This window comes from Sceloporus undulatus, chromosome 2 (genome assembly GCF_019175285.1).
Source record: "Sceloporus undulatus isolate JIND9_A2432 ecotype Alabama chromosome 2, SceUnd_v1.1, whole genome shotgun sequence".
Lineage (NCBI taxonomy): Eukaryota > Metazoa > Chordata > Lepidosauria > Squamata > Phrynosomatidae > Sceloporus > Sceloporus undulatus.
This window is the reverse complement of record NC_056523.1, coordinates 74,705,989-74,716,332: the sequence shown is the minus strand read 5'-3', so window position 1 is coordinate 74,716,332 and position 10,344 is coordinate 74,705,989.

Genomic DNA, 10,344 nt, shown 5'->3' with positions numbered 1-10,344 from the left:
AGTAAGCCAAATGCAGCCATCTATGAAAATCTATGCTAGAGATTTCTTTCTCTGTCTTCAAGGTTCTGCAAGATTCCTTCAGCTCTTTGTATGCTGATACAAACTAACACAGCTATGTCCTTGAATACAGCTAAAATCTTGAATTAATAAAGCTAGCTACTACATGCAGAATCTTTCCCTGGCAAAAAGAAAAACATTAGAAGGGTCCTGGTACCGTATGCTGTATGGCTTAAGAAAAGGGCTGTAAAATTCAGCACCATGGACAGCAACCAGACTGACTGTGGGTAGACCAGATATGCTCTGGTAATAGAAGTCCACAGTTGTTACAGATTTCCCTTTAGAAGGGCTATAGATTTCAAATTCAAAATAAACCAAAGCACAACCATATTGCCAATAGATGTCTGAGTTCCCAGAGACTAGATCTTGTTGCAGCTGAAAAACTACAAGAACTGCAGCCCTTCCCATTGCTAAATGTATCCTTCTTTGTTATGTTTGAGCAACACTGGGCAGACACTGTAGAAGTACTGAATGCTCTATTGGTGGTTGTTAACAACTAATTCGGTGAGTATTTTCACCCAATTAAATAAAGAGAACTCCATGATGTACATTTGTATTCAGAGTTTGCTGTGTCATCATAACATGAAAGTACAAAAATTTTCGATATGTGCTAAGAAAGCTGTTCTTTGCTCCAGATACAGAATATTGTATTTTCTATAGAAGGAGGGAGGGAACCACTTTGGCCAAAGAGAATAATCTTTCCATACAAATTCAGGGTTCAACTCACAGTTCAGTTCTAACTTGGGATCAATGCAGTGAGGCTGATATCTTAGTTCTCCCTGCTAACACTACAAAAGAGAATGGGGTGGTCTGCGGGGGGTGTTTACAAAGGGCACAGAGGGTCTAGCCAAAAGAAATATGTAGCCTTGCAACCAGGCCTCAGTTTTCAGTTTGAAAACCAGGCCTCTACTAGCCCATGCAATAAGACACCAAGGAACTACTGTTGGTACACACTCATCAAGGATACCAGCCAACAGGGCTCTGACTGTGCCTCCTCCTCCACATATCCAAGCAGCCCACCGAGTTACTTGAGGGACCGCATCTCCCCGTATGATCCGCCCCATACACTCAGAACATCTGGTAAGAATTTACTGGAAACACCATCTTCCCAATATGTTTCCTCATCCCAAAAGGCCTTCACCATAATGGCCCCGCGGATCTGGAATAGCTTACCTGAGAAGCTCCGTCTCATGACCCCCTTGGAAACATTTAAAAAGAGACTCAAAACTGTACCCTTTTGTCAAGCTTTTCCCCCCAAGGTGTATCCCTGCTGACAATGATATTCTGCCTTGCCCCTGGATGGTTGATGGAATTTTGTACTGTTATATTGATGAGTGTTGATGTAATATTGCTGTTGTAATATTTTATGTTTTTATAAGAGTGTTATATCTATCGATTTTAGTAGTCTGTAACCCCGCTTCGATCCACTGGGAGAGGTGGGGAAACACAAATAAATTTTATTATTATTATTATTATTATTATTATTATTATTATTTTCTCTGCCACTGCATTGAATGGGATTTGAACATCCACAGATTTTGATATCTATGGGGGGTCCTGGAAACAAACCCCAGAGGATAACAAGGGCCCACTGTAATTTATGGAAGGCACCTATACTTAGCCATAAATTCTTTCTTGCCTTATATTCCTCTTTTACATGAGATATCAACAGACCTCCCCTCCTCCCCTGGGCTGGAGATGCTTTGAAATGGGTTTCTGTGTTTTATATAGTCTTATAAGCACACTGCATTCTTCCTTTTTTCTTGTGGACTTTATCAATATATGTAATATTTACATTATTATTGTTTATGTTATTATACCCTGCCCTTCAGCCCTAATGACTCTCAGAGCGGCTTACAATTATTATTTTTAATAAGACGGTTCCCTGCCCTCAGGCTTACAATCTAAAAGACATGACACAAAAGAAGGGAATGGTGGTGGGAAAGGGGATGAAGTCCAGTGGTTCTTCTCTCCCTCTGATGCCTGGACCAAGGCAGATGGACTAGAGGGGGGACTCGTCTTCTTCAGGCTAGCCCTAGTGGAGCTGGGCCAGCCTATTCACTCCCTTACAGGCCGAAGAATGACAGTTATGGAGGGAGGAGCTTCTATCTTCAGGCTAGCCCCTGATGGAGTTTGGTCAGTCTATTCCCTCCCTCCCAGGCCGAAGGATGACAGTTCATTAGCACTGTACTGGTCTCTATGATGGGTATGGTTCTTGATCACCATGATCAGCTGTGAAAAAGATGTCCATTTGTTCCACTGGATAACATTTCATGTTTCTGTTGTTGTTGTTGTTGCTGCTGCTGCTGCTGCTCCTCTTGTATGCTTTCAAGTCATTTCTGACTTATGGTGACCCTAAGGCAAACCTATCATGTGGTTTTCTTGGAAATATTTGTTCAGAGGAGGTTTGCCATTGCTTTTGCCTGAGGCTGAGAGCATGTTTAACTATGGTTATTATATAGATATGTAAATTACACACCTTGTCTCTAAGCAAGAGTCTCGTATTCATATTCTACTCCAGAATGGGTTTCCAGGTGTCTCTTATAAAAAGGAATGTCCCTTATTTGAAGGCCAGAAATCTTATCCCTTACTGGTTAGGAATAGGTATCATAAGAGATGCCCTCTGTTTAAGAAATGAAAGATTTTTCTTTTTATATAGACTGAATGGTGTGCAAAAAAAAATACTGTAATTTTGGGTATGGGGCCTTTATAAACACAGAAATGTGTGCATCATGAAATTTATGAATATGGAGAATATGTTAATCTTACAGAAAAATGCATGCTAAGCTACCTGGAATCAATACTTTCACTTGATATTAGCTACTTCCTGATTGTCAGTTCTGTATATCATGAATTTCAACTGTCCCTTCTTGCTGTTTTGAAAGCATGGCAAAATTAACTCCAGAGGAGAGTCATGTGGAATTCTTGGTTGCACACATGGATTAATTTTAAAGTCATTTGGACGATCAAATTTGGAAATATTTGGAAAGTGAACAAGAAATGTACACTTTGCAAGATCCATTTCAGAATGAACTTTCCAGTTCATATGCTTTGCTTTGAACTATTGTCATGCTTTTGTATGAACTCTTGGGATGAAAACTGGAGTTGGTCACCTGCCAAGTCCTGTGAGGCAAGAACACTAGATTTCAAGTCTGCATTTGGAATGTACATGAAAAGCTGAGGGACAAATACAATCTTTCTTTGTTACCTGGCTGATTGGATATCGGCTTGGTAATTCACTGACCCTTCCATGTCATTTCTGGTCTCACCATGGACATTCTGCTTGTGTTCCTTTAAGCAACATGGCAAGATTTTTCTCTGTCTTGATGCTCCTAATTTGCCAGCTTTTGTCCCTGAAACCCATGCTCCCTTCATTATTTTGCTTGCCATGAGACTGCCTCCACTGACATTAGCTTTCTCATTCTTTTCTACCCTTCCAACTATTACAGTATTTGTACAACACCTCGCCAAGATATGCATGTGTATGTCCAAAGAGCAAACCTTTTTGACTGTCTGGCTGTGGACAGCAAAGATTGGCTGAAAAGGCCTCTAGTCAAATCCTCCCATTTAGATTTTGAACATATGATGCACAACTATCATTTGGCATTCGATAAATATCCATCTGAAGGGTATGTGTGAAGAACTACGAGGCTCAACAATTAAAAAAAAAAGTTGGCAAATTATCCTCCCCCCCCCCCCCAAATCTCAAGACAACAACCCTTTAGATTGTCTGTACAATAATTCTGGTGGAATGCACCAGACAAAGACTGGGCCAAACTCACCTATTGAACTTCATAACTAAGTAGAGACATCAGTTCACCCTAATCTCAAATCCAAATTTCCACAATACAAATCCAATACTGCATCTACTGTCCATCAGACTGACTTTCTTATGTCTTTATAGGATTTAAGCTCCACTAAAAATGTGGTCTTTTCTGGGTGAGTGCTACACTTCAAGCAGTTATCTTTTGAATGGCTGGTTCTCCCTCTTTCCATATTGCTACAGTGCAAAACAAACTCATGCATTTAAAAGAGCTTGATTTTGCTCGGTTATATGGTACTGAATAAATTAAAATAGCTATTGCTCCAGTGTTAATTGGCCCAGCAGAATGGAAAGGGCACACATTTCAATACTAGCTACTGTAAATGACATTAGGTTACCAGAGGTCCTTAGTCACAATTCAGGCAAAACAACATCAACTCAGTAAGTTTACATGTGAATAATGGTAACTCAATCATACACTGTGCAAGCGAACCAAACTGCAGAGCGAAAGTAAAGTGCTGAATTATTTCAGCACTCTTCCAACTCAATTTAAATTTCACCCACTGCTGCGACCTCTATTTACCAGCATCATAACTAATAACAGAAATGTTGCTGAAACATCAGTTTTCACAAGTAGCCCATTAAGAGAATGAGGAAATAGAGACATCATAAAGAAGAACCAGCCTCTTTACAGCAGTGTATAAGCTTCTTGCATAAATGCACAAGGAGTGTGGGTGGAAACAATAACAAGGCAGTGAACGGGCTGTATCAAAGCCTGTTCAGTAACTAAAACTGAATACAAAATAATTATAAGGATGTGGAAGGTGGGAATGACTTCCCAAAGCAAGGGTTGCTCCAACTAATAGCGAATTGTTGGATGGGTCAAAGTGCAAAGTACCATACAATGGATCAAAAGATCTTGAACATAAGTCAGTCATCGGAAATCAGCTTTGGTAGGTCCTTTCTTGACAATTATTTCAATTTTAAGAACATGTAGTAAGCAGCTGGATATAAACTCATTGTATTCATAAGTTTAGAAATTGTATTCAATAGAGAGGGCACATCAGCTTAGCTTATTAATATTACCATGTTCCCAGCCCTTAGAAAGGCTTAAAATCCTCTTTATGATCTTCAGCTGTAAACCCTATTCTCCAGAGACAGGCAGCCTATTGGTGATAAAATATGCATGCTTATGGCTGCAGAACAAGATCTGTATCTTCAGCACAGTGCTATTCATTTATTTATACATCCACCTATCACTAGTACTTTACATTTTGGTGCTACTCCTCTCTGCGCATGAAACACATGGAGGTGTGCTCAACATTTTGTATGCTTGGCCAATGGCCAGGTGCATAGTACCAGTGCAAGCAAGAGATAAGCAAGGCTATAGAAGCCCTGTGCTTGCCCCAATCCCAAGTCAGGCAGTTATATTTCTTTCAGCACTTCTCCATCAGTCCAGAGTACAATGTAAATTTAGCTGGTTGTAGTGGAGTGAACATGAATTTTCCCTGCTTAATCTGAATTGTCTGTGCCTGGGCTAAACTAAACCAAAACTAAGGGTTTTGGTTACTGTTGCTCTGCACTGTCACGTTGAGGAGGGTAAAGGAGGCAATAGGATGAAGCTGGCTGGATAAGTCAGTCCAAGGAAGCTGTTTCAGTCCTAAAGCAGTGCCTAAAGCTGTAATGGACCAGATGCGGGTGAACAAACTGAAATTTAATCCAGACAAGATAGAGAGGCCTGGTCAGTTGAAATACAGATCACAGATCACATGATTCAGCCTGTGCTGGATGGGATTACACTCTCCCTGAAGTCACAGCTTCACAGATTGGGTGTGCTCTTGAATTCAGCTCTGAGCCTGAAAAATTCAGGTTTCAGCAGTGGCCATGAATTCATTTGCAGAGTTAAGAGTTGTGGACTAGCTGTACCCATTCCTTGAGATATTAGACCTCTCCATGGTGACACATGTCTTAGTGTACTAGACTTAATACTTAGTGTACAGTTGGAGTACTGTAACATGCCTTTGAAGAGTACTTGGAAACTTCAGTTGTTCCAAAGAGCTGCTGGCTGAGGCTGGCTACAGGAAGAACAAATCCCTTGTTGCAATAGATCCACTGGCTGCCAGATTGCTTTTGGCTGCCAGACTTTATAAGTCAAAATCAACACTTTGAACTGGGTGCTTCCAGGCACCCAGTTGAAAGTGCTGGTTTTGAGCTCTAAAACCTTATAAAAGTTCATGTACACATTACTGAATGGCCATATTCTCCTTTAAAAACCTGCCTGTATTTTGAGATCTGCTGTGGGGTGCCTACTAAGTCCCAGGCCCTGGAATGTCCTCTGCAGGGAGGTTAGACTGGGAGCTTTATCGCATGGGGGTTAAACCGCTCCCCAGCGCGTTCTAACGGGGGTGAGCGGGGGCACGCACGGAACACGATGGGCACCGGATGGAGCCCAAAACGCGACTTTATCGCATGGGGGGACGCCGCCGCCGCACGTTCCCATCGCGTCCCAATTCGGTTCCAGAGGGCGCCATTTCTGGGAACTGTTTCAAAGCATCCCCAGAAATGGCGCCCTCTGGAACCGAATTGGGATGCGATGGGAATGTGCGGCGGTGGCGTCGGCGTCCCCCCGTGCCCTGGTGGCGCAGTGGTTAAATGCCTGTACTGCAGCCATTTACTCAAGACCACAAGGTTGCGAGTTCAAGACCAGCAAAAGGGCCCAAGCTCGACTCAGGCTTGCATCCTTCCGAGGTCGCTAAAATGAGTACCCAGACTGTTGGGGGCAAATTAGCTTACTTGCTAATTAGCTTACTTGCTGTTCACCGCTATGATCTTTGGAATATAAATAAAAAACAATTAAAAAAATACTTTGGACAAGAGGCCACTGTCAGGATAGAATATGGAGAAATAAAATGTTTCCAATTGGCAATAGACAAGGCTGCATTTTGTCATCCTATCTGTTTAATTTATACATAGAGCATTCATGAAAAAAACAGGAACAGAATCAGCAGAACAAAATTTGAAAACTGGAGGAAGAAACAAAATAAATGTATATGCTGATGTCACTCACTATACTACAAGCAGAAAATAGTTAAGACTTGGAATAGCTACTTATGAATTGTAAGAAAGAAGGCACAAAAGCCAGGTAACATTAAGGAAACAGAAAATCATGACCAGGAAAGATCTCTAGAATTTATGAGAGCATTGAAATAATAAAAGATTTTCTACACCTTGGCTCAGTCCTAAATCAAAATTAAAAAACCAAATCTTGGAAGGACAGCTATGAAGCAACTAGGTAAGATCCTCAAGTGTAAAGATATGTGACAGTGGGGTCATGCAGACCAGCAGCTTGGAGCTGCCTGCGGCCACTCCAGTCCTGGTGGTCCCTCAAACAGGGCAACCACATGGCCCAGCCCCAATCTGGGCCTCCACTGAAATTCCAAATGGGATGCTGGCAAAGAGCAGACTTTGGCTTTTCCACTCTTCAGTGGGTTTCCAGCCACTCTGATGGGTGTGTGTCGTCTGCACGCCTTGCCCCCAGAGCGGCCAGAAGTCGCTCTTTCTTTCTTGCCTGTCTGTTTCAAACCTAAATATCAAAGTCAGAACTAAACCATAGCATAGTCTTTCTGTTTTCTTCACATAGTTGTGAAAGCTGGACAGTAAAGAAAGCTGATTGGAAAAGAATCAATTCATTTGAAATGTGATGCTGGAGAAGTGTTCTATGGACCCCATGGACTGCCAATAAAGACAAATGAATGGGTCTTGAAAGCAAAACAAGCCATTGTAATATATATATATATATATATATATAGGCAAAACAAACCTGAACTCTAATTAGAAGCCAAATTTACTAAAGTGCAGTTACTAAAATTTACTAAAGTGCAGTTTTCATACTTTGGGCATATCAGGAGAGGATGTGACCCACTGGAAAAGATGATAGTTTGATAAAGTGGAATACAGTAGGAAAAGTGGAAGACTGTAGGGTGAAACGGATAGGCCAATTAAAGCAGTTTCCAGCCACTTTGAAGGCAGGGTGTTTATATGATGCATGGCTCAAAAGAGACTGGAAACTAGAACAAAAAGAAGCCAGGATAGTCCAACTCAAGACAGAAAATGTGCATCTTCAAGCCTGCATATAAATGCCCCAATGAAAGTGTGGGGGTGTGACAAAGCAAAGAAATGAAAGTGCAACAGCTCCAATAGATGTAATTACAATATACACAAACTAGATAGTCCAACAGGGGGGCATTGGATGAAGGGGGTATATATGTGGGGGGGGGGGGCATGATTGTGCTTTGCCAATGTATCATTCATACTGATGCTCTGTACAGGCAGTGCATTGCAAGTGCGACCATGTTTCCATTACTAACCCGAGGAAGCCAGCATTGTCAAATATGACTCCATAGTCATGTGGTCATCATGACTATACAGAATGCTGTTACCTTCCCACCAAACTGTTACTTACTTATCTACTTCACGTTTACATGTTTTCAAACTGCTAGGTTGACAGAAACTGGGACTAGTGATGAGAGTTCATCACATGGCACCTAGGTCTCGAACTGCAAATGTTACAATTGTCAGAGTCAGCGTCTTAACCGATGAGCTGCTGCGACCCTATGTTACAGGTGGACTAGTTCAATCAAGGAGGTCACACTTCTTCAAGATAGGAATCCTGAGCAGGGATGTTGATAACTGGGGCTCTTGGCAATCAATCATTCATAGAGTCACTGTACATCAAAGCCAACTTGATAGCAAATAAGAACAACATATCAGTATTTCAGTACACTGTCCAATGCAAATACAATGGGAAGTCATAGCTTACAGCAATATGAATAAGTCTCCCAAAGCATTAGGTTTACATGCTCCCTGCTGCCCTTCCATGTGCCAGGAAGTGAAATTGCAAGTTTCTGCTTCTGCTTTTAAAACCATTGTTCCCTGTTATGTTTGAACTATAGTCTGTTTAAATGATGTTAATTGACAACAAGAAGCCAAGATCCAGCTGTGACCTTTTCTCACTAACCACAATTTAAAGCAGCCTGTCAACAGAGTTTTGAACACCACAGGGAACTGTTATTAGTTTGAAAATGGAAATGAAAGCTTATTATCTAATCCTCTGATATGCAAAAGAGGAGAAAAAGGAAGGGGTGAGAATCCAAGTCAGAGGCTTAGGCAGGCACATTCACAAATATCTAAACCCAAGTAATTAGCAAAAGAACAGTCTCAGAAACTATTTTCCCTACATCATGCCCCAGAAACTGGTATGGTTCTTGCAAATGAGCAGTTGCAACAATCCAAGTGATAACTCAGCAACCTGGTTGTTTCCTCCAAGCAATAAATCAGCAAATATGGAACATGCTAATTCAGAGTTTAAGAAGCAAAGCAAGAACTGGATTTCATTTTACTGTTCTGTAGTTTAGCAAAGAGCTCATCATCTATGTCTTTTAAAAATTTGAGAAGATTTTAAAAGTTTGAGAACCATCATTCTACTTTTAATTAATATTGCAAACTCACTGGAAAGTAGAGAGGTTAAACTGGAGAAAGTGCTACATACAAGTAAAAGTAACCATTCGATCTGAACAATATAAAACTATATTTTTTGTGGATTTTTTTTGGGTGATGAGGCCATGTTTTAGAAGAGTTTATTCCTGACATTTTGCCAGCAGCTGTGGCTGGCAGATGCCAGCCACAGATGCTGGCGAAACGTCAGGAATAAACTCTTCTAGTACATGGCCACATAGCCGGAAAATCCCACAAAAAACTATGGATGCCAGCCATGAAAGCCTTCGACTTCACGTTACACATTTTTGTTCATCCAAGAGATCATATATTTTTCAATCCATAATGAAAACATATTCCAAGCTTCTCTGTTCAGAAATCTGACCTGGTTTGAAAAGTCAGTTCTTTTCCCCTGCCCCTGCATGCTAAATTAACATTACTTAGGCCCGTTACAAACGAGCATAAAGTACGTCCTGGGGAAGTACTCGGGTTAGGCAAAGTGCGTGCCTTACGCACGCACCTAACCCTAGTACGTCCCCAGGATGTACAAAATGGCAACGCCCATTCCACACGGGGGCTGCCATTATGACGTCACGAATGCACCGGCTCCAAACGGGGCGGCGCAGATGTGACGTCTTTGCGCCGCATGAGGGCGCATAGAGTGCCCTTTCCGCAGCGCACAAAGGAGCTCCAAAACGGAGCTCCTTACGTGGTTTGCGTCGCTGGTGCAGCCTTTAGACGGCTGCACCAGCGACTCAAAGGATAAAGGGGCCGAGCGGCCCCTTTCTCCTCCTCCCCGTCGCTGTCGGCTGTCCTTGTGGCATGAAGCCCCAAGGACACCCCTTTCCAGGCCACGGGGAAGCGGCCTTTTGCTGCTTCCCTGCGGCCTGCAAAGCGGCGGATCGGGGCCTCGGAGGCTGCCGTTCTGGCAGCTGAGGCCCCGATCTGGTGGGGAAAGGAGCAGCTACAGGCCGCCCCAAACAGGCGGTCTGTAAAGCGCCTTAGCTTTGCATTCCACAGTTGCCTACTAA